The sequence below is a fragment of the Microcebus murinus genome, chromosome 7, assembly GCF_040939455.1.
Source record: "Microcebus murinus isolate Inina chromosome 7, M.murinus_Inina_mat1.0, whole genome shotgun sequence".
In the NCBI taxonomy this organism is placed as follows: domain Eukaryota; kingdom Metazoa; phylum Chordata; class Mammalia; order Primates; family Cheirogaleidae; genus Microcebus; species Microcebus murinus.
Window position 1 is genome coordinate 48,345,981 of NC_134110.1, and position 26,184 is coordinate 48,372,164.

At 40.4% G+C, this 26,184-nt stretch overlaps 1 pseudogene; it reads left to right on the forward strand.

Moving 5' to 3' along the window:
• The first annotated feature begins 2,499 nt into the window (after positions 1 to 2,499).
• On the forward strand, positions 2,500 to 24,198 carry LOC105863698 (Y-box-binding protein 1 pseudogene; annotated as a pseudogene).
• The last annotated feature ends 1,986 nt before the right edge of the window (positions 24,199 to 26,184 follow it).

Sequence of the window (26,184 nt, forward strand, 5' to 3'; positions counted from 1 at the left end):
AAAAGTGAATAGGAGAGTACCTGCTATATAGAATTAGTGCTCAATAAAAGGTATCTACAACTACTCCTATCACTATTACTAAAAAGGCGGAAAGAAAACATATCTTTGAATTCCCCTAAATACTTGGCCCAGACAGTAGGGTTTTTGACATTATAACAAATTTGTCTTTGTCTTTGGTGTAAACAAAGTGGTAACAAATAAATTATAAGAAAGTCCCAATTTTTCATTTTTGCCTTGGGACAATTATATATTAAAAATATATATGATCTCCAAAGATACATATTAAAATTTTCAAATATATGTATGTGTGTGTGTATATATATATATACATATACATATACATACATATATATATACATACATACATATATATACATATATACATATACATACATATATATATATATAATCTCCAATCTAGACTATCATGATCTGTTTTTTTAAAAAAAATTCTTAGGGAAAAGAGTTCTGTGAAATTAAGTACATACTGGAATAATGATGTCTAGGACTTAGGAAACCAATGTTCAAGCCCTGATTTTTATCTTTAACTATCTCTTCCTACTTTTGTTTTTCAGATGAAGAACCTAGAGGCAGGAAAGGGAAGTAACTTCTCAAAAAGGCTGAGTTCTAGGTCCCTGTCTTAGTCAGCTTTGTACCGCTGTAACAGAAAACCATAGATGAGGTAATTATAAAGAAGAAAAATGTCATTCTCACAGTTCTGGAGGCTGGGAAGGCCAAGATCAAGGCGGCAGCAGGTGCAGTCTCTGGTTTCCAGAAGGTGCCGTGTTGCTGTGTCCTCTGGAGGGGAGGAAAGCCGGGTCCCCACGTGGCAGAAGGCAGAGGGAGAGCAAATTCACTCCCACGGGCCCTTGTATAATCAGCATTAGCCTATTCATGAGAGCGGAGCCTTCATGACCAAATCACCTCCCAGTAGGACCCTCCCAACAGTACTGCATTCAGGATTAAGCTTCCCACACGTGAATTTTGGAGAACACATTCAAACCATAGTAGTTCCTGTCAGCATGAATGAGGATATGATTCTGTGAATTAGCCATGGCGTGGGAATCAGCACTGATGTGATCTGATGCCTCTTTGTTGGTCACCTAATAAGGCCAAACCAGTGAATCAACTGATGTTTCATGTGTTATAAGCTCCAAATGGGTTGTTTCCACCTGACTGCCCTCAGCTGCCAGTCGATTTCTGCTTTACCTGCATTTCCTAGCACTGGGTTGTTAAAAGAGCCTCAGGGGGGAAATGGGGTCTGCTTTCCATAAGAGGATATCCCAAAGAAAGGGTTAAATCAGCGATTCCGATCAGTGATTTCCTAATCAAAATAATCCGAGAGGATTATAAAATTACAGATTCCTGGGCACCCCCCCCCTTAAAGATTTTGACACAATGGGTCTATGGTTCAGCCCAGAGAGGTGTATTTTTTCAAAGCTTTTTAAATGATTACAATGGACATTCACATTTAGGAACAATGTGGATTGTCTCTATAAGGAATCTATAAGGAATCACTGTCTCAGATGCCTAAAGGACCCAGGCAAGTCAGGCTAAAAATGAATATAAATTTTTTCTAGGTCTATATTTCATTTCCCCACTTTTGAGACAGAAGTGAGTTCCAGAATTATTTTCTTTTCCTCTTTTAAGTCCACTATAAGAAAAACAAGCACACGAAGATAATAATAAATGATAACTGACAGTCCTAATGTTGGGGCCAATAGGGAGTGGTAGGGACTGCGGCACCTGGAAAATTCACACTCCATCTAGAAGGAGCACCACTACTCACCTCTAGTTAATGGATGCCTTGCGGTAAAGTATGCCCTGTATAGTCAGACCTTTTCATTCATATGAAGGGAAAAGAGATCAAGAATCTGATTTCAATAGGAAATTTCCAAAGTTTTAAATGTTGGGAACTCATGAATTCTGTAAAAACATTGTTTGAAAGAAACAAAAGCTGTATGCAGAACACAAAGAGCAGACAAGCCAGCAGACTAAGCTGTCTCATGGGTGTCAAGCACACTACACTAACCTCTTCGTAGAGCAGGCAGTACAGGGCCTTGGAACGAGCATTGCCTCTGGAGGCAGAAGTCCTAGTTTAGCTCCCAGTTCTAGCGCATTACAAAGCTAGCCTTGAAGCCTTCTGGGCTCAGATATCTTATTTGTCAAATAGGAGCAAGAAAACTTGTACACAATTGCTCTGAGGATTAAAGGAAATCATAACTAAGAAAGCACTTCATAAACTGTAAAATGTTAGTTCTCATTGCTACAGTTAAACCAGAAAATGGAGATGCATGCAGTAAAATGTTCTCAGTTAACAGTGACTGAAAAGTTTTGTCTTTGAGTTAATCTTAGAAAAAGAGAGTTCTGGGTCAGCGAGTTTTCTGGTCAAAGAATGACAAGATCAGAGACTTCAATTCCACATGGCCTTTGCTGTCGGCTTGATTTTGTTTCTGTTCTCTTTTTGTCAAATAGTGAAAGCTGCTAGCTCATCTCAGCATGAGCTTGCAAGGCTTAGATGCTGAAATCCTCCAGTCTCTTGGCATCATCACTTCACAGCTGGAGGGAGCAGGGACAGAGAAGGAGTATTGGGAGGGCAGAGACAGCGTTAGAGGTGAGTGAGATGACACAGATCCTGTGCCCTGAATGTAACCATATTCCAAGACGGAGAAGGGAATTGGTGCTGATTAAATGAAAGGAGTCCCCAAGCTCAGAATGTCAGATTTAAAGCTCGTTCATTGATGTGGAAAGTCATCTTGGCACCAGCTCACAAGGAAAGAAGAAAGGCAAATCTGTCGTCAGCTAAGCCTTGCAGAGAAGTTTCAGCCCCCAGAACCTGGTGAGCCCTGCTCCTGGTGGAAGCTATTACAGCCGGTGGAGAAACCACTGGGTTCCTGCAGTTTACTGAGCCTGCAGTGAGTGCAGGAGGTCACATTCTCCCAGAGTTAGGTTACATCCTCAAATCTTCCAGCTGGGGAGAAGCTGGAAATTAAAAGCTAGGAACTGCCTCATTGCCACCTCTTCTCTTTTTGAGGTGACTCCAGCCAGGAATTATACAGTCTAACTAAAACAGGGGCTTATAGCCTATTTTATCTGTCAAAGCCTATTTTTGTCAGGATAATGTTTCTACACGCACAAAATAAAATATATGATTACAGAGAAAATTATACTGTAATACAATTACCAAAATATTTTTAAAACATATTTGTGAGTTATAATAGTACTTCTTATTAATTAAATAAGGCCTACAACTAAGTGTAAAACTACCATAATTTTTAGCCATGAGTAGTAATGAACGTAAACAATATTTTCACACATCTGAAATAACCATACTGTGATATAAAAAAGTATGTGGTTCCTTATTGTTGACAAAGTCACAGGTATTACTAATACTATTAGGGTTTGTTGCCTACATGTATAATGGAAGAAAATACTACATTTCAATTAGAAGTTGGTAAAGATACAATCTTTTTGCTTTCAAATTCAGAGAGGCCTTGGGAGTCTGTGGACCTCAAATTAAAAATCTTTATTATAAGTTGAGAGAAACTAATTCAGTTGATTTCACCCCTCTACGCTACCCCATCCCAGCAGAAATGAAAATGATGTAACTCTTCAAATGCCTCACTTTGGAAAGCTACAAGTTTGTTAACCATTGGTCAAAATATTTGTAAAAAGAGTGGATCTCATGTGAATATGTAAGATGTCTTTATTTTCTATAAACTGACTTAATTATAAATTCAAGACTTCATATAATCAGAATACTAAGGAACCTCATGTCAGTCATTCTTGGTGTTTCTCCCCACTAGCTCTGGGAATTTGTTATAACTCCAGAATCTTACCCAGTTTCATGTTATTCAAGAGAGGCTCTCCAGACTGGTTGTCCACACAGGGTACCAATGTGATGTCCACTGTCACTCTCTAATGACTCCCTCCAATTCAGTGGTTCTGTGTTGCTTAAGACACAGAAATTTGTGTTTATGTCTGCCTAGGGCCTTTCTTCCTAAAGACACCATTCCTCTCTGGAGCCTTCAACCTCCCCATGATAACTCACCATATATTTCCTCTGAGGTAATAAAGTATAGGACACACTACCTGCTCGCGTGTGGGAAAGGGAAAGCCTACAGTAGGAGGAAAGGGACATTTATTACTCAGCTATATATCTCTAAAATTCCATTTAGGAATCAACTTTGGAATGAATGTTTGCATTTGATATAAAAGCCAAACACATAACTACACAAAAACTTTGATTTAATCAAAAAGATCATTACTCAATTTGTTGTTCCACATTATTCACCAGATTTTATTCCAAATGATTTTATTCCATTGGCAAAATTAAAATTCATTCTCAGTAAGCAAACAATTTTGGTTCTGAGGATACTAGAAATATGCCACAGGAAGAGTTTGTAAATATGACTCAAAATCCAAATGCAATAAAAGAAAATGTTAATAAGTTTGAAAACATAAAAATTAAAACCACATGCATGAAATGAAAAAAACACCATAAACAAGGTGAAAACACAAATCAGAGGCGATAAAAGGTTTACAAAAAAAAGGGCTTAATCTCCATAATATATAAAGAGCTCCTAGAAATGAAGAAGAGAAAGTCTCACAATTCAATGAAAAAAAAAAAGGCAAGAATAAGAACATATAGAAAAGAAAAATTTAAAAAACGGCCCTAAAACATAATATAAGATTTTCAATTTTACATATTATGGAGACATACAAATTAAAACATTTCTGAGAAATGTCCCCTTTCAGCCAATATAGAGTACAAGAATTGGGTTTATCCTCCTACATAAAACTTTAAAAACAGACAAAATATCTGATACAAAGGTTATCAGACATTGATCATCAGGCAGCCCAGGACAGTGGTCCCTGAGAAAAAGAAAGCTCATGGGATGAGCCCTCCGATTATCCAAGATTACCACCTGGAGAAAGTTTCCAGGTTGCACCGAGGGAAAGGAAAACCAAAGTAGAGCCTAACGGTTTTCCTGAGTTGGGAAGATAGAGCTGGGGCTCCGACAAGGTCAAGACGACTAGAATTTACTGGGTCACTTTCAAGAAGAGAACTGTTCAAAGAAAGAACTTCGGCATTCAGAAGAGGGTCCACCTTAAATCTTCAGCTGAATACTAATCATGTGCATGTGAGCAAACTGTTCATGCCTGGGGAAAGAACCACACAAGGGAGCAGGGAGTTGAGAGCACAGAGATGGGAACGGTTTTTGTTCCACCATCCACAGCAGTGAATCCGGTAATCAAGGGAGATTGAGCAGAGTCCTGGGAAGGTTATTGCCTCAGTAGTGGGGAAAAGTTAGCCTGACACTGAAGATTGTTCTGCATATAACAAAGCTTAAAGACAAGACTTGACATTTCTAAGGAACCATTTCTAAGAAACATAACTGCATCCCATAAGACAGCTCAAGAATATGGGAATATGAAAATATCCAGCTTTGAGCAAGGTAAAATTCATAGGTTTTGTGAGCCAATCTAAAAATTCCAGACACGCCTAGAATGAGGAGAATGCAATATATAAAGAGCCAGAAATGACAAATTATAGAATTAGTGAACAATGATGATAAAACAGTTATTATATCTGTATTCCATATGGTAAAGAAGGTAAACATTGAACAGGTCAACTAAAGACAAGTAAAATATTTTTTAAAAGAAGAAAATGGAACTTCTAGAAATAAAAAATACAATGATTGAAATTTTTAAAAGTCACTGGATGGGATGGGATTAACATACTATTAGACGCTTCAGAAAAAGAGATTAGTGAACTTGAAGATGGGGAGAAAGACTTTAAAAAATGAACACAGCATCAGTGAGCTCTGGAAAAATTCAGGCAACATAATTGAATCCAACAGTATAAAAAAAGTATACTACACAATTACTAAGTGGGAGTTATCCCAGGAATTCAATGTTATTTTAATATTTGAAAATCAGTCAATGAATGTCATTCACCATTTTAACAGACCAAAATCATGGCTCACGCCTGTAATATGTAAGTGGAGTCCCTGAAAATTAGGAGGGGGCAGAACAAATGTTTAATAAAATAATGGTCATAATCTTCCCAAATGTGATGAAAATCATAAAGAAACTCAACAAGCCTCCAATACAATAAACATAAAGAATCCTACACCAACTTACATCATAGTTGATAGTTTAAAATCACACACTGGTATTTACTGTCCCTCAGACCGTTGGAGGGCCTTTGGAGAGTGCGGTGCACATTCCACACTTACGCACTGTGGACCTGGCTGTTAAGCAGGACAGGCAGCGGCCGCAAAGACACCAAAAAACACCCGGCGGGCTGGATAAATGTCCTCGGCGGGACACATGTGGCCCATGGGCCATAGTTTGAGGACCCCTGCCCTATGCAAAAAGGAATTAAGATAAAAATAACAGGAGAATGCCCATCAGAAACACAAGCCACATTTCTTGCAGCCTATATAAGTCCATTTTTACTACACAGACACAAACTGATTACAAATAAAAGGATGGAAAGAGATGCAACATGCAAACACTAATCCAAAGAAAACTGGAGTAACTATATTAATATCAGATAATGCAGATTTCAGAGCAAAGAATATTACCAGAGGTATTACCAGGATCATTGCATAATGATAAAGGGATCAATTCATCAAGAAGATATAAAATCCTATAACAAAACTTCAAAATATGAGTAAATTTGATAGCTCTCAAAGAGAAATATACAAATCCATAATTAGAGTTGGAGATTTCATCACCCCTTGCATAAAAACTATGAGAAAAAGTAAACAGAAAATTAGTAACAATATGAGCAACGTGAACAAGACAATCAACTTAACTGACAATTACAATACTCTCCCACGAACAACAGAATACACATTCGTTACAAATGCACACAAAACTTTTAACAGGATATACCATATTCTGGGTTTCAAAACAAGATTCAAAAAATTTGAAGGGATTAAAAACAAATGAAACAGTTTCTCTGATCATAATGAAATTGAATTAGAAATCAACAAAAAGATGTGCTGAAAACCACCAAATTGAAAAACAGACTTAGAAATAATCCATGGATCAAAGAAGAAATCAAAAAGGAAATTATAAATTATTTTAAACTGGTAAAAATGAAAACAAACTATTAAAATGTATGAGATTCAGCTAAAGAAGTACATAGAAAGAAATTTATAGGACTGAAGCATAAACATCTGATCAATGACCTAAGCTTTCACTTTTAGAAATGAGGAACAGAAGAGCCAATTAAACCCAAGGTAAACCAAGGAAAGCAAATAATAAAGATAAAAGCAGAAAGAAATGAAGTAGACAAGAGAAAAATAATGGAGGAAAATATTAACAAAAAAAGAAACTCCATGCCTAATAAATAGAGACCCTAATAAATAGAGATGCAAGCATTCTTAACAAAATTTTAGCAAATTGAATCCAACAGTATAAAAAAAAGTATACTACACAATTACTAAGTGGGAGTTATCCCAGGAATTCAAGATTATTTTAATATTTGAAAATCAGTCAATGAATGTCATTCACCATTTTAACAGACCAAAATCATGGCTCACGCCTGTAATCCTAGCACTCTAGGAGGCCAAGGTGGGAGGATCGCTCAAATCAGGAGTTCAAGACCAGCCTGAGCAAGAGCAAGACCCCATCTCTACTAAAAAAATAGAAAGAAGTTAGTTGGACAACTAAAAATATATAGAAAACGTTAGCCAGGCATGGTGGAACATGCCTGTAGTTCCAGCTACTTGGGAGGAGGCTGAGGCAGAAGGTTCCCTTAAGCCCAGAAGTTTGAGGTTGCTGTGAGCTAGGTTAATGCCACGGCACTCTAGCCTGGGCAACAGAGCAAGACTCTGTCTCAAGAAAGAAAGAGAGAAAGAAAGAAGAGAAAGAAATGAAAGAAAGAGAGAGAGAGAGAGAGAAAGAAAGAAAGAAAGAAAGAAAGAGAGAAAGAGAGAAAGAGAGAAAGAGAGAAAGAGAGAAAGAGAGAAAGAGAGAAAGAGAAAGAGAGAAAGAGAGAAAGAGAGAGAAAGAAAGAAATGACCAAAATCAATAAAGCATATGATTATCTCAATAGATACATAAAAAGCATTTATTAATATTTGATAGAATTCAAAATCCATTCCTGATAAAAATTACCAGCAAACTAAGAAGGAAACTTCCTCATACTAAAAAAGGGCATCTATAAAAAACCTATAGCTATATCCAGAGGTAACATTACCGTCTATGTAAAAAATCCTAGAACATATATATATATAACGTTTTTTTTTGAGATAGAGTCTTGCTTTGTTGCCCAGGCTAGAGTGAGTACCATGGTATCAGCCTAGCTCACAGCAACCTCAAACTCCCAGGCTCAAGCTATCCTCCTGCCTCAGCCTCCCAAGTTGCTGGGACTACAGGCATGCGCCACCCCGGCTAATTTTTTCTATATATTTTTAGTTGGCCAATTAATTTCTTTCTATTTTTAGTAGAGACGGAGTCTCGCTCTTGCTCAGGCTGGTCTCGAACTCCTGACTTCGAGCAATCCACCTGCCTTGGCATCCCAGAGTGCTATATTTTTAAATGCTTTCTCAAGGTTGCAGAACAATCAGAGGACTCCTCATTGTTAAAATATCAGGTATCCCCAAATTGATCTATAGGTTCAGTACAATCCCAGTCAAAGCCCAGCAAGATATGGATATGCAAAAATTCAAGTACAGGTTGAGTATCCCTTATTCAAAATACTTGGGACCAAAAGTGTTTCAAATTTTGGATTTTGGAATATTTGCATATACATAAAGAGATATCTTGGAGAGGGCAACCAAATCTAAATAGAAAATTAATTTATGTTTCATATAGCCTGAATATAATTTGATACAATATTTTCAATAATTTTGTGCATGAAACAAAATTTGTGAACATTGAACAATCAGACACACGTGGCATCATGTGGCTCAAAAAGTTTCAGATTTTAGAGCATTTTCATTTCAAATTTTCAGATTAGGAATGCTCAAACCCTGCTCAGTGTTTTACAGATAACACATTTAAAAAAGAATAACAAAGTGATGGTACGCCATGGTGTGCATATAAATAAATAAATAAGAATAACAAAGTTAAAATATTTATACTATGTGATTTCAAGGTTTATTATAAAATCACAATAATCAATGCAATGTTATTTTTGGCATCAGGATAGATAAATAAATCAAGAGAATAGAATAAAGAGTCCAGAAATAGACCAACACATAAATGGTCAATTGTTTTTTGATAAAGGTACCAGAGCAATTCAGTGGGGAAAAGGATATTTTCAATAAATGGTGCTGGAGTAGTTGGCTAGACATCTGCAAAAAATAAACCTTAACCTTTACCTTACACCATACACAAAAATTAACTTAAAATGGACCATGGACCTAAGTATACAAGGCAAAACTATAAAACTTCAAAAAGGAAACAAGGCAGAAAATTTTAATGATCTTTGATTTGGCAAAAAGTGTTTAAACAAAAAAAACATGAACTGTAACAGAAAAAAATAACAACTTGGACTTCATTGATATTACAAACTTTCATTCATCAAGAGTCACTGTTAAAATGAAAAGGCAAACCATAGACAAGGAGAAAATATTTTATATACAAACACATAACAATGGACTTGTATCTAGAATAAAGAATACAACTCAATAACAAGACAAACAACCCAACAGAAAATGGTCAAAGATTCTAATAGAGACACTACCAGAGCAAATGATGCACATAAAAAATTGTTCAATAGTAGTCACTACAGAAGTGCAAATTAAAACCACAATGAGATGCCATAATACGTACCTTCTAAAATGGCTAAAATTAAAAGTTTTACCATACCTAGTAGTTGGTGAAGATGTGGAGCAACTAGAAGTTTTGTCTGCTATTGATTGGAATGCAAAATGGTACAAACATACATTAGAAAACAGCTTAGCAGTTTCTTAAAAAGCTAGACAGATACCATATGTCTAAGTCTTCCCACCCTAAGTATTTACCCAAGAGAAATGAAATCTATACAAATATCCATATGTAGACTTGTACTCAAATATTCAGAGGTTAATTAACAGTGGCTCCAAACTGGAAAAAAATCCCATAATGTCTGCCAACTGGTAAACTTATTCCTCCTATCTAACTGAAATTTTGTATCCTTTGACCAACATCTCCCAAATCTCCCCACTCCCCAGCCTCTGGTAACCACCATACTACTCTCTGCTTCTCTAAGTTCAACCTGTTCAATTCCACAGATGAGATAAGCCACATTTATTTATAGTCACTTCTCACTGAGAATGTGGAGCTCTTTTCAGGAATGTGCTTCCATGTGTGGGTAAGTCCACACAAAAAATAACCAGCCCACTGCAAAATTAGACTTCAGAATCTCAACACCCAATTTTATCCACTGAATTTCAAGTTCAACAATGTAATATAGAGTCTGACTCCATTTTTGGTGTTTGACTGCTGGCAGCTTTCAAGCTCTACTACTTCCCTTTTCCCTTTTGCCCCACACCTGGAAAAGCTGGTAAGAAAGCCTACACATGCCATCCATTGGCTCCAGCAGGCAAGAACACAAGCCCTGGCCCACACAAGGAATCCTCATGCCAGCTCTAGGCCCTAATCGCCATAAAACCCCAAGCCAGTCTTCTTTCCTTGCTCTCTCACACCATTTTTGGGGCCAGCTTGGGAGGCAGCCCTGCTGTCCTCAAAAAACCTCATTATCTGAGTAACAAACATTCTCATATCCTCTTGGAGCATGTGCAGTGCCATCAGTTTTAACATGTAAATTAAATCTGGGGTCAAGGGTGGGAAGAGTCCATCCCATCTAGACAGAGTGACTGCAGCAATCATGTTCAAGATGGTATCTGGCCATGGTTATCACTACTTGCAGGAAAATTAATATTACTAGCACAGGATGGGGAATACAACCAATGTGAGAATGGTAGGCAGCCTCTAAGGTAGCCTTCGAAGATTCTTATCTCCTGAAATCCATACCTTTCCCTTTACCTCAGTATGGGCTGGACCTAGAGCTTGCTCCTAAGGAATAGTATATGGCCACAGTGATGGGATGCCACTACAGAGATTAAATTACAAAAATATTCTGACTTCCATTTTGCTTGCCTACACTTGCTCACTCTTAGGGAAGCCAGCTACCATGTTGTGAGCTTCCCTATGCCAAGGCCCATCTTGGAAGTTGATCTTCTTCCAGTGGAGTCTTCAGAGGCGATTGCAGCCCCAACCAAAACCCTAATTGCATCCTTGTGAGAAACCCTGAGCCAAGGTACCAACTAATCTGCTCCCAAACTCCTGACACAGAAACTGCAAGACAATAAATTTGTTTGTTGTTTTAAGCCACTGAGTCTGGGGTTAATTTGGTTATTCAGCAATAGATAACTAACAGAAGGAGTGAGTTCCTGAGTGATTCCTAAAGAATGCAAATATTTATCAGTGAGAGAAGAAAGAGGAAAGATTAGTGTCTTGGAGAATATTGGGAAGAGAAAGAAGGGAACTTAAGCAAGTTTCAAGGGATAAACTGGAAGCAGGTGTCACATTGACCAGACCAATGTAGCCAGAGATCTAAGTGAAGCAGATGATTGCCACCAGTAACCAGGAATCACACATGTCCTCTCAGTCTGAGAAAGTTGGTGACCTCATCACCTTGGAAGGAAAGCTATCCCTTTCCTTGTCCCTTTTGTCTATGACATGACTCTTTGGTAGATCCCATGGGAACATTAATACATGAAGCAATTGCTTTGTTCCCATAAAAAGTGGAGTCAATGAAACAGCTTAAGCCAGTGCTCCTTCATCATCTGCGACCTCCTTTTACTTACAGTTTCACAGAGAGCAATTTCACACTAATTACAGCCCAGTCTTGATTTCCTGTCATTGTTACTGATTGCATACAAGAAATTTATGTCAGGCCGGGCGCTGTGGCTCACGCCTGTAATCCTAGCTCTTGGGAGGCCGAGGCGGGCGGATTGCTCAAGGTCAGGAGTTCAAAACCAGCCTGAGCAAGAGCGAGACCCCGTCTCTACTATAAATAGAAAGAAATTAATTGGCCAACTGATATATATATAAAAAATTAGCCGGGCATGGTGGCGCATGCCTGTAGTCCCAGCTACTCGGGAGGCTGAGGCAGAAGGATCACTCAAGCCCAGGAGTTTGAGGTTGCTGTGAGCTAGGCTGACGCCACGGCACTCACTCTAGCCTGGACAACAAAGTGAGACTCTGTCTCAAAAAAAAAAAAAAAAAAAAGAAATTTATGTCTTCAACGAGGTGAAGTTCAGTCCTCCATACCCTGTTTCAGTAGGAGCAAATCATCATTTTATCTGACATCATTTTTTTTAAATCAGAATTTTCTTCAATATCATCTATAGAGAGCTTCACCTTGCTACCATCCTGGGATGAGCAAGGGCATGCAATAGGAGCTCCTCAATTGCTCTTTACTTCAAATCTCTCTTCATAATTGTCAGTCATCACCTCCCTTTGCCCTGTCTCAGAAGCAACAACAGCTCTTTTTTTGCAAGGTTGGCCCCTTCATGAGAGCACTTAACCCTATTCCACTCTCCCTTCACTGAGCCATCAATCGCCTCCCCTCAGGTCTTCCTTTCCAGTTGCTCCTTCCCCTTACTCAGCAAACCTTTCCACCCACAGATGTAGTCCCCCTCCACAAATGCCCTTCCAGCTACCCTCCTACATCTTTCCTCCCCTCATCTGAATTACTTCTTGACTTCTCATTCACTCTTCAGCCTATAACAATTTGTCTTATATACCTACCATTCTACTAAATTGGGTTCAAGATCACCACTGCAAGCAGAATTATAGCAAGATGGATTCTACATAGCAGCCATCAGTTCTAATGAGTTTATAGATGTGCCAACGATCCAATCGTTCTCCCATTGATCTCTTCACTGCCTACTATGTGCCAGGCAGGTACTGTTCTATATTTATCAGTAGTTTATAGGTGGGCCAGGAAGTACAAACATACCAGAGAAACAGAAGTAAACAAACAAGACAGAAATCCCTGCTCTCTTGGAGCTTACATTTTAGTGTGAAAAGACAAACAAGAAAAAAAAAAAAAAACCAACATAATCAAGCAAGTGTAAAGTATGTCAGCTATGAGAAGTGCTATGGTAAAAAATAAAGTAGGGAAGGAAGTTAGACAGTGCAGTGGAAGTGAAGAAGTGTGAGGTAGGACTTTACAGGGAACCTCTTGGGCACAATGGTTAGGGGAAAACATTCTACAGCCAAAGGACCAGGGTTCTCATCTTATCTCTCCCATTTTCTAACTGTCATTTAACCTCTCAATGCCTTCATTTCCTTGTCTGTAAAATGGGAAGAGTGTTAGAACCTATCACATAGAGCTGTTGTAAGGATTAAATGAGGCTAACACATGTAAAGTATTTAGAACTATGCCTGGTTTCACAGAAAGACCCCCAAAACTGTTAGCTATGACTCTGCACAAGCCTGTATTTGAATCAAGAACTACTGATTAACTCTGTCCTCTTGCTGGAAAAATGATTTCACCTCCCAAAGCCTCAGTTTTCTCATGAGCAAGATGAATACAACTAATTTTAGCTCATGAGTTTCATGCTAAGGTAAAATTAAAAGATGTATATAAAGCACTTTGCAAAGCATTCAGCCCATAATAAGTACTTAATAAAATGGTAGCTTTAAAAGAAAAGACAAAACAACACATCTCCCTCAGTTCTATGAGTCTGTCTGCAACTTGTGAGTATTTTGTAGGAAGCCTCCAAGTCACCTTCAGACTCGTGAGACAACACCATGCATACATCAATGTATACAGAAATGAAATATGAGAATTACCCCTAAGTGTGAGAATGAATTCATTTCTTCCCAAACCAGTAATTTAGCAAACATCACATTTGCTTATAATCTCTTTAGTGACAAAAGACCATATTTTAAAAATACAGATAGAGATCTTTCTTTTTCTTTTTTTTTCTTTTTTTTTGAGATCTGTATTCAAGCCATGATTGAGAATTTCAAAACACTGACTAATAGTGTTTTGCTTAAAATATGAGCTCTTGAAAATTTCATGTAAATTGGGTTTTGTAGATCATCAAAAAGGTACAAGAGAAGCTTTCAGTATAAAGAATCTTGGGAATGAATCCTTTAGAAAAGCAATGGATTGCTATGTTGACCCAGTTTATCTATTTTAATTGCTTTTAATGTGACATTTTTCAAATATCCAGTTAAGCTAAAGCAGCATACCTGACTTGGGTGAAAGCCAGGTTTTGTTCTCCAGAAGAGAATAACATTCGAGACTAGTGAGAGTGGTGGTGTCGCAGATAGTGGGAAAATGTGTTTGTTTTTAGCAGCAGATGCGAAGCTTAGGAAATTCAACTTCCATAACCTTGTGAAAGCTGTCTGTAGAAGGCATTTTTGGCTCAAATAGGTCCTAAGAAATATGAATCTGCTCTGAGATTATAAACAATGACCTGAGATGGAGCAAAGTTCTCAGATTTCAGCACCCTGACAACAACCTACATCAATAACTTACTCCTAAATTCCCCCTGAGTATTCCAGCTTGCAATTGAAAAAGACAGGGGCATTAGTAATATTTCACACTTCTATCAAAGGATATGTGATCTTTGTTCATCAGAGAAAGTTTCATGAAAGATGCAACACAGTGGTCAGTACCGTCAGCACATGAACAGGAATCTGAAAGGCAAAATGAAAGATGAGGCCCGAGGTCTACAAAGCTTCAGCAAGACATGAAGGTGGTGATGTGGAAATGGATAAACTAAGCACAAAGGCTATGTGGTTCTGGATGGATGCCTTGGTTATATATATCCTTAACATGATGGTTTCTCTGTTGCTAGTTGTTTGTAGGCTGCAGTAGTGGTGAGCTATGTGTGTGGGAAGATTCCCTGTCTCTCTTAGATGAGGGAGGATGGAAGTCTTTGAGATCCTTTGTCTTCCCCCAGCTCTGTGGTCTTCTTAACTGTGAATTGTGTTGGCATGCCTTGTTTAACCTCTGAGACAGTAAGTAGTGCTTGTGGTTAAAAATGAACCACACCCTGTATGATTGAGTCACTAAATGCTGTAAAGGGCTGTGCACATTGACCTTCCTGCCAGTAGGAGGTGCTTGCCAGAAGGTACAAGCTGCAGTGTTGTTTTTGGAACCTGTGACTGGCTCTAAGGAGGAGAAGCACTCAAATGCCTCAGGTGGTGGGCAGAGCCTGGAACTTCCAGGGAAGTCCTTATTCTCCACCACAGCAAAGGCAGGGGGGTGGAGTTTGGCTGGATGGAGCTGGGTTGGGTGAGCCTGCCCTCAGGCTCCACAAAAGCTGGTAAGGTAGCTTTCTTGGTAGGGGACAAAGGTCTTCTCCCAGGCCTCCAGGAAGGGGCTGAAATTGCCCTACCCAGCCAGAAAGTCTGCTTGTAAGGGAAGGGCCATCTGAGATTCACGATCTGGCTGTCAGGAGTGGGTTTCACTCTTCTCCCCCCTCTCCTGCTCTACAGTCTCTCTCAGGTGTCTGTCAGAAGGCAGGGGCTCAAACTAGCTGAGCTCCTCCATGATGGCTCTGTGGCTGGGAACCACACTGCGCTCTCTTTTCAGTTCTGCCCATGCAGGCTGCCTTGCCTCTCAAGGTTAGTTCACAAACATCACCTCCATGCCCCTGAGCAACACAGTTGAATCCTGGGGGTATGGGATCTGGCCTGCAGGTCTGTCCCCAAGTCCCTGAACTTTGGTCTCTGACTGTCCCAGGGAGAAGCATGCTTATGAGGTGCTCAGCAGGTTTGATGTCCCTCTGCTTTGGAGTGTGCTCTGCTCTGATGGAGCAGCCAAGCAAGTAGCACTAGGGGGGCTGGTGATCAGGGAACTCAAAGTCTGCACCCTTTAGTCCACTGCAAGTCTTTAAGAGGGAAGGTTTGATCCCCACTCTCTGTGGAAGCCTTGATGTGGTAGGTGCACCAACAGGGGAAGCAGCCATTCCTGAGAGTCCCAGCTCAATCCTCTCTATTGGCAGCCATGGGTGGTGTAGGGGAAGGGGAGGCAAAGAGTCTGGATGGAGGAAAGCTAGCACTCTAGTCATCTCTGTCCTTTTCTCCAGAAGGCTGCCCACCTGGAACGTTCAGGCTCTGGGGTCATGCAGATCTCCTGGGACCCACCAGCCCCTGTGGCTCCTGCAGTCTGGGCCTGAGTTGAGAAATGTTTGTGTGAGATGTGTTGAGATGAAAACTGAGAGACTGAAGTTCCCTGGGGAGGACAAAGGTACACAATGGGTGGAGAAGCAATATGGTGCCTGTCATCTCAGCTCAGGTCTGCAGTGACAGGAAGTGACCCTGAAGTTGCTGACAGCCTGGTGCTTTGTCCTCAAGAAGCTCCCAGTTCACTGGTGGCAGCCACTTTGGGGCTTGTGAGGGTAGAAAGGATGTCCAGCAATTTGGGAGCCTGTTGATTGCCAGAGATGTGAGGGAGGAAAAAATGAATCGCTCCATCTACCCTTTTCACTGGACTCCAAGCCTCATGAGGGTTGACCCCTGCCGATATCTTGCTCCTTCTTGTTCTGCTCAGCAGCTTCTTCCCATGGAATCTCTTGTAGGCTCTGGCACTTCTCCCTCGGAATTATACCTGATCTATGTTTGTTTGTTTTTCATCTAAAACATTTCCTTCTTTCTGAAATGATCTGGCAGCTGGTGTCTCTAGGCCACCATCTTCCCTCCTAATCTACCTAAAGCCTATTTAAAAAAATACTGAAGTTTTTTTAAACCTCAGGCTCCCTCCAGGCCATTTGGATTAGAATCTCTAGCATAAACATTGGTCATATTTTGAAATTTTCCTGAATTATTCTAATCAGCAGCTGGAGTTAAGAACACAAATAAAATTCTTAACAATCAATGTGTAGCAATCCTTTAAAAATGTTTACTTCTTGGATCATTGGTTATTTTGTTGTAGATTAAATATGACCCAGGATCTTCTAAATTTATTCATGAATAATCAAATAGGTATCTAATTGCTTATCATAAATGCAGATTAGTTTAGCACTGATACTGAGAACCCCAAAGTAATATATTTAGTTTACTATATTAAGAAAATTTATAAACATCATACATGTAAACATCAGAGAAACCCAAAGTATATATTGAAGCCTGTGTTAAGTTTGGCTGCCCAAAGAGGAAGAAGGACGTTAGTTCACATTTATTGCTTACCTTTCGTGAGCTAAATATTTTATGTGTATTATCTTTTTTAATGGGCGGATTAATTACATATTATTTTTGAAACATTAAGTTATGAAATCACTTTAGTGGGTCACAACCAATATTTCTTAAATAAAAAATGACAGAAAAAGAAGAATAAAAATAAGAGGACATCCAATGCAGTTATGCAACATTTTTTACAAAAACTTTCTTTCAGTTATACATGTGTGGGCATATGTATGTATCTAGCACATTGCATTGTGATAATAGACTATATTTCTTACTCTAGGTTGCTGTTAAAATATTTAAAAACCACCATACATAGACACAGTTATTATTATTGTTTTTTTTTGAGACAGAGTCTCACTTTGTTGCCCAGGCTAGAGTGAGTGCCATGGCGTCAGCCTAGCTCACAGCAACCTCAAACTCCTGGGCTCAAGCAATCCTACTGCCTCAGCCTCCCGAGTAGCTGGGACTACAGGCATGCGCCACCATGCCCGGCCAATTTTTTTCCTATATATATTAGTTGGCCAATTAATTTTTTTCTATTTATAGTAGAGATGGGGTCTTGCTCTTGCTCAGGCTGATTTCGAACTCCTGACCTCAAGCAATCCATCTGCCTCAGCCTCCCAGAGTGCTATGATTACAGGCGTGAGCCACCACGCCCAGCCAACACAGTTATTATTAAATCCAGTTTAGAGATGGATGAACTGAGGTTTAGAGATCTTAAATAACCTACCCAGGGTCACATAGCTAGCAGGTGGTGGAACCCATTTTATTTACCAGTATACCACACTGGAGAAAGCAAACCTTACTGATAAATAAATAAAAGATATCTGCAGAGAGGAGACCCACATGTGTTAATAATGACTGTTTTTTTCAATAACACTAGTTTAATGACAGTATTGCAACCTCCTAATTTTATTGTTGAAACTTAACATTTTCCGGACTTGCTCGCTGATTTATTAACTGTCACAATCCTAGCCACAGTTTGAACTCCATCTAAGTTTTCTTTTCAGTTTCATCACTTTTAAGCATGGTTGGAACCCCTGTGCTGTGGGTTTCATTTGTTGTGATTTCTCTGCTTTGTTATTCCAGGCACATCATTTCACTGAGAGGAGCCAGAGGCTCCCTCCCAGGTTCCCCCCAGCTTCATGCTAGAGTCAGCCTCCCGTAGGCTAAGCCCACCAGTGCAGGGCCCACCTGGCAGTCCTGGCAGACTCTTGGGGCAGAGTGGCTGAGTGGACACATTTGCACACAATCTGCACCTGGACAAACAGGACTCCAACATGCCAGCTCCAAGGGCAATATTGCTCTGCTGGATCATCTTACTGGCTGCGTCCTCAGCCACCCAACAGAGAAATTCCTTCCCTACTCATTATCTGAAAAACCTCAAGCATGCCTCTCCAGAGCAGGACAGACTTCAGAGTGGTTTTGACAAATTGGAAATACCACTAAAGTGATAGCTTAGTGCTTTTACATGTTTTCCTTCTTGAGACTCCAGTTTCTTCAAGACCCACAGTTAGTTTTGGGTTTGGTTTTGTTTTTGTTTTTTTTTTTTTAAATTTGACAGAGCATAGCCCTGATCTTGTCCACAAAATCCTTCTGCCTAATGAGAAGTGATCAAGCAAAAGTACCCAAACCCACAAAGTTGGAGGGAAAACCCTCCACAGGCCAGCCCCCCCCCCCATATACTCACAAAGCCAATGAGGTTTCCACCTGAGGGTAGATGTTATTTTGGTGGGATCTGAGAGAACAGGTCTGTGGGCAGAACTCCCTCTAACAAGTCGAACCAACAGCCCAGGCTGCTGGGATACAGGAGAAGTCCCATTGCCCTCTAAGCTGGAGAATAGGTAGTGACTGTCAGTTTTCCCCTCTCTGAGGAGACACTGGCTTTGATTAAAGAGAGATAGGATTAGCTGCATAATTGTGGTCTAGTGCAAAAAAAAATGAGATCTCTTGTTGAAAAACAGTGACAGCAGAATATTAAACCAAGCATGAGACCCTGTACACCCGCAAAGCCTATCTGAAAAGGAGATTGCATTTTCAGGAACCATATTGTCCCTATCACCTGGAAATATAATCATTAAACAAAATGAATCCTTCTTCTAATCCCATCCCTTGTAACCACGTGTGCACATTTTTACATAGACACTCTGGTTATCATGTTTTGGTATGGCTCTATAATATTTAACTAGAATTTACTGTATACCAGGCCCTGGACTCATTACTTTACATGCATTATCTTATTTAATCCTGAAAAAAATCCTAGGAAGTAAGAACTACTGTCATTCCCATTTTGCATACGGGGAAACTGAGACTTAGGGAGGCTATCTTATTTCCTTAAATTGATTTATTTAAAAAGTGGCCCTCAGCCTGCATATGAAATGGGACGGTGAGGAGACAAGAGAGGCATTCACACCACAGGAGAAAAATTTAAGGGGATTCAAAATCACTCAGCAATCAAGATAAATACTACTTCAATGCAGTGTTTTAATTAAAGGATTTATTTTGAGATAATTATAGATTCATGTGCAATGATAAGGAATAATACTTCAGGTACCCTTTACCCAGTTTCTTTCAATAGTAACACTTTACAAAGCATCAAAACTAGGTCCCTGATACTAATACAGTCAAAATACAGAACATTTCCATCCCCACAAAGGTCATTCATGTTGCCCTTTTATAAACATCCCCAACTTTTCTCTTCATCCCCTCCCTCATCCCTATCTCATCTATGGTCCAAAACATCCCCAGAGCTCTGCCTCCTATCTGCAGAATTAGAAGGAAAATGTGGTGAGATCCATTCTTTGAAACACCTTGTTGTATCTCTGATGTTATTTCTACTTCTGGTAATAAGATTTATATTTATTGTATTTTACAAGGAAAGCCATTGGAAAACCTTTGTGTTTAATATGGAGAATGTTGTCAGAGTGACTGTTCCTCCTCCTTAAAACCTCCTCTAGCACCACAGAACACTGACAGTGCCCGAATAAATTCTATGGCTATAGGTGCTACTCTGACCTCTTGTAGCAGATGCTGTTGGTGCCCACCCAGCCAACACATATCTATGCCTCAGCCATTTCCTCTTTCCTAACAGAATCCTACTTTCATTTTATTCATCCTGCTGTGAGCATCCTATGAGTCTAGGAAGGTGGGGCCCCATCTTCAAGTCTAGAAAGCATATTTTTATTTTTCTAAGACAATAATGTGGACCTGTTTTCTTTGCTCCTGATGTGGCATGGATGTGAAATTCAGGCCAATGAAATGTGAGAACTGATTCCTGAAATGCTTATGGCCATCTTTTTGTCACTCTGAAGATGAAGCCAACACACAGAGGAGAATCCAAAGAATTGCAGGGAGACAGATGTAGAGCCCAGCTACCCAGTGCCTATAGTAGCCAGCCCTCTTGATGGGTATTAGTTGAGAGAATCAAAGCCCTTGTTATTTAATCTGGATGGATTGTGGGTTTTCTGTTACTTGCAGCCAGAAACTTCTAATCCTATACCCTAATTAGATCCTAATGTCTTATCTAAGATTTAGACCCAGGTATAGAGGAATCTATGCCCTTTTTTACTCCGTGACAATAAAGTATATCTGATGCCAAGGACCATAATGTCTATTTATTCATATACATGTTACCAATTATTATATCTGAAGACCATTTTAAAACATTCTTTTGAAAATTCCCTTAGTTTTCCTTCTAGGTGTTACTCAAGGTAGGGCATTTCTCTGGCTAGGAACAGTTTGAAAACTACATACTTCTTAAAGGATGGGAATTACAGAAGTTCCAGATATAAGTCCCCACAGGTGATTTATTGAATGGAAAAGAACCTCATAGGTAGTCAACAAAATTATGTCACATTATACTGGCTTCACCCTTGTCTGTCCCTTTAATTACAAACATATGGAAGGACAAATCAGCTGATTCTCTGGCGTGAGCCATTCAGGGGCAGAGCCCAAACCATAGAGATACCAGATTTACTTGGCAAAGCCATATTTCCCTGACGTGCTTTAGACAACTTATGGATGACACAGCTGTAGGTCTTGCCTGTTTGGATTTAGCTACTTCATGGTGCAAGAAATTGCTGTGCAGAGGTTATGATCATTGGTTCTTCAAATCTATGAAGCTGTTTGTTTTCACTCTGTCTTCATGGTTTTTTTTTTTCTTTCTTTCTTTTTTTTTTTTTTTTTTGAGACAGAGTCTCACTTTGTTGCCTGGACTAGAGTGCCGTGGCGTCAGCCTAGCTCACAGCAACCTCAAACTCCTGGGCTCAAGCAATCCTACTGCCTCAGCCTCCTGAGTAGCTGGGACTACAGGTATGTGCCACTATGCCCGGCTAATTTTTTCTATATATTTTTAGTTGGCCAATTAATTTCTTTCCATTTTTAGTAGAGACAGGGTCTCACTCTTACTCAGTGCTGGTTTTTAACTCCTGACCTTGAGCGATCCTCCTGCCTCAGCCTCCCTGAGTGCTAGGATTATAGGCGTGAGCCACCACGCCCGACCTGTCTTCAGGGTCTATTGTCACATATTTCCTCCTACAACTATAAACCTTAATTGATGGTCTGTCTTTGTCGACTCTCACCAAAATCTAAAGACAGAACGAGAACAATTACTAGAATAATGCTTCACAAACACCCATGGGCAGGCCAGCCACCTGGGATATTGTTACAGTGCAGATTATAATTCATCATGTCCTGGGTGGGGCCTTAGTTCTCATTTCTAACAAGTTCCCAGGTGTTGCTCATGCTGTTGGTCTGTGGACCACACTGAGCAACAAAGACCTGTGTCACCAGGACCAGCGATTGAATTCCCTGAGGTTAAATTCAGGCCACGATTAGAACAGGTTTTGCTTTTTATTAAGGGGCTTGGATTGACTTGGTTGACAGAGAGCTTGTAGTCAACCAGTCCCTCTTCAGTGAATGAAATGTTAGGGGAAAAAACAAAACAAAACAAAACAACAGGCCTCAGTGAGAGAGTGTGAAAAGGACATGAAAATGGAGTAAGTCCTGACACCATAGGAATCCCAGTGGCTTCTGAAGTCCTGCTGAATCCTGATCCTTGTTGGTCAAGACTTCATCAGACTGCCAGAGCCAGTAACTTCCTCTCTTTGCTTAACTAGCTTGAGCTGGACTTGTATTACTTAGAACCAAGATTCCTAAGAAATACCAATTGCAATACAATGGCTAAATAAATTATGATATATCCCTACAGAAGAATTTTTGTGCCACTGTCAAAAAGCATTATTTCAGGCCGGACGCGGTGGCTCACGCCTGTAATCCTAGCTCTCTGGGAGGCCGAGGTGGGCGGATTACTCGAGGTCAGGAGTTCGAAACCAGCCTGAGCAAGAGCGAGACCCCGTCTCTACTATAAATAGAAAGAAATTAATTGGCCAACTAATATATATAGAAAAAATTAGCCGGGCATGGTGGCACATGCCTGTAGTCCCAGCTACTTGGGAGGCTGAGGCAGGAGGATCCCTTGAGCCCAGGAGTTTGAGGTTGCTGTGAGCTAGGATGACGCCACGGCACTCACTCTAGCCTAGGCAACAAAGCGAGACTCTGTCTCAAAAAAAAAAAAAAAAGCATTATTTCAAAAAATATAGTGAGAGTTCGATCGGTAGCAGGGGCGGAGAGCAGAACCCAGAGTGCCCTGTGCAGCCCCACCGCCGCCGGCCTAGTTACCATCACACATGGGAGGAGCCGCAGCTGCAGCAGCCGGCCGGGGTCACCATCCCCGCAACTGTGAGCAGCGAGGCCAACACCCAGCAGCCGCCCGCCGCCACCACCCCCACCCCCCACCCCTCAGCGCGGCCCACACCAAGCCTGGCACCACTGGCAGGGGCCCAGGGAGCAGTGGCCCGGATGGCCTTACATTGGCGGCGCCTGCCTGTCGGCCGCTGGGTTTTGGGGACAGTAAAATGGTTCAATGTAAGAAATGGATATGGTTTCATCAACAGGAATGACACCAAGGAAGATGTCTTTGTACACCAGACTGCCATAAAGAAGAATAACCCCAGGCCTGGCGGGGTGGCTAACGCCTGTAATCCTAGCACTCTGGGAGGCCGAGGTGGGCGGATTGCTCGAGGTCAGGAGTTCGAAACCAGCCTGAGCAAGAGCGAGACCCTGCCTCTACTATAAATAGAAGAAATTAATTGGCCAACCAATATATATAGAAAAAATTAGCCGGGCATGGTGGCACATGCCTGTAGTCCCAGCTACTCGGGAGGCTGAGGCAGGAGGATCACTTGAGCCCGGAGTTTGAGGTTGCTGTGAGCTAGGCTGACGCCACGGCACTCACTGTAGCCTGGGCAACAGAGTGAGACTCTGTCTCAAAAAAAAAAAAAAAGAAGAACCCCAGGAAGTACCTCCGCAGTGCAGGAGATGGAGAGACTGTGGGGTTTGTTGTTGAAGGAGAAAAGGGTGCGGAGGCAGCAAATGTCGCAGGCCCTGGTGGAGTTCCAGTTCAAGGCAGTAAATGTGCAGCAGACCTTAACGATTACAAACGCTGTGCCCGTCGCAGGGGTCCTCCATGCAAGTGCCAGCAGAATCATCAGAATGGTGAGAGTGGGGGAAGATTGAGGGACCGGAGGGTGCTCCTGAAGGCCAGGCCCGACGACGCCGCCCTGCCGCAGGCGAAGGTCCCCACCTGACTACACGCGGAGACCCTATGGGCGTCGACCACAGGATTCCAGCCCTCCTGTACAGGGAGAAGTGATGGAGGGTGCCAACAACCAGGGTGCAGGAGAACCAGGTAGACCACCAGTAAGACAGAATATGTGTCGGGGTTGTAGACCACGATTCCACGGGGGCCCTCCTCGCCAAAGGCAGCCCAGAGAGGACAGCAATGAAGAGGATAAAGAGAATCAAGGAGATGAGACCCAAGGTCAGCAGCCGCCTCGGAGTCTGTACTGCCGCAACTTCAATTACTGACGCAGAGCCCCAGAAAACCCTAAACCACAAGATGGCAAAGAGACAAAAGCAGCCAATCCACCAGCTGAGAATTCGTCTGTTCTCAAGGCTGAGCAGGGCCGGGCTGAGTAAATGCCGGCTTACCATCTCTACCATCGTCCAGTTTAGTCATCCAACAAGAAATGAATATGAAATTCCAGCAATAAAAAATGAAGAAAAGATTGGAACTGAAGACCTTAAGTGCTTGCTTTTTGCCCATTGACCAGATAACTAGAATTAATTATCTGCATTATCTATGCAGCATGGGGTTTTTATTATTTTTACCCAAAGATGTCTTTTTTGGTAATAACAAACGTGCTTTTTAAAAAAAGCCTGGTTTCTCTCTATGCCTTTAAAGGTTTTTAAATTGTTTCATATCTGGCCAAGTTGAGATTTTTAAGAACTTCATTTTTAATTTGTAATAAAAGTTCACAAACTTGATTTTTTGAAAAAAGTCAACAAACTGCAAGCACCTGTTAATAAAGGTCTTAAATAATTAAAAAAATATATATTGAGATGGACAAATAGTGAAAAAAGCATAATACCAATGTATATATACACAATAGCCTGAATTATATAAATTTTTGAAGAATTTTAAGTCAGTGCCCAAAAATATAAACAGTAATATCGGTGGGCTGAATAATGGGCTCCCAAATATTTCCATGTCCTAATCCCTAGAACTTCTGAATGTTACTTTATATGGCAATGGGGACTTTGCCAGTGTAATTAAATTAAGGATCTTGAGATGGAGAGATTATCCTGGAATATCTAGTTTGGCCCAATGTGCTTATATCAATCCTTATAAGGCAAACTCAGGAGAAGACAGAGTCAAAGGGAAAGTGGACATGAAAGCAAAATCGAAGTGGTATTCTTTAAAAATGGGGGGGAAAGTTACAAACCAAGGAATATGAGTGACCACTAGAAACTGAAAAAGGCAAGTAACATATTATTCTCCTAGAGTCCCCAGAAGGATTCAGCCCTGCCAACACTTTGACTTTAGCCCAGTGAAGTTGATTCAGAATTCTGACCTCCATAAGAATAAACTTGTGTTGTTTATAGCCACTAAATTTGTGTTAATTTATAACGGCAGCAATAGGAAACTAATACAGTAGCTGTCTCTGTACTTCCCTTTAATCAACATGTTACTTTTATAGGAAAAAAAAATTTAATTAAAGGAAGGAATAAGTATAGCTTGCCATAAAAGGCATTATTAATAATACTTGTTAGAGTTGAATGTAGATTGGTTACTGTTGTTTTCCAGAACTGTAGAATATAATCACCGTGTAGTCTAATTTCAACACATATCAAGAGAATGTCACCCTGTTCTAATAGAATTCTGATCCCATCATTTCCCTGGGAAAACTCTTGGCTTGTGCTGTTGATATCCAACAGGTGACCTACAAACAAGATGTACTCGCAATACCTGATGGAAAACAAAAGGCACAGAAATGTACTCAAGTCGCAGAGCATATAGAAGGCAGAGCAAGCTCATGACTCCACATGGAATTCTCCATTCTTCTCTCAGTGTATTCCCAGCATTGTGACTTTGGAGTCACCAAGAACAACAACAACAACAAAATGACATGACTTCTATATGCCTAGGAGAGTCTAGAGTAATATTAAAAGTCTTGGAACTCTAAACGCTGCTCATGAAACAACTAAATAAGGCTGAAGAGTCCAACATTCCCAATTCCAGGCTGGGATCACTGGCCCCTCCTCTGAGCTCTCATAGTCATCCATGTACATTTGTTCTGTCATGATTATCCCATCCTATTGTAATTACTTGTTTATGCATCTGTCTGCCCAGCTAGATGTTGATTTCCTTTAGAGTAGGGACTGTGTCTTATTCCTCTTTGATTTCCTAGCCTAAAACAGTGTCTGGCCTAGACAAGGCATTTAATAAATGTTTACTGAATTAAATTAAATTGAATTCTGGCCTTAGCAACAGAACCCAAGGTAATAAAAGTTCAATTTTCTTGATTCTATCTTCAAAGAACTTAATAAAGTGGAACAACGTGACATCTTGACCAACTCTCCCCCAGGCTTTGGACAAACATGAGATCTCTTCTAGGGGAACCT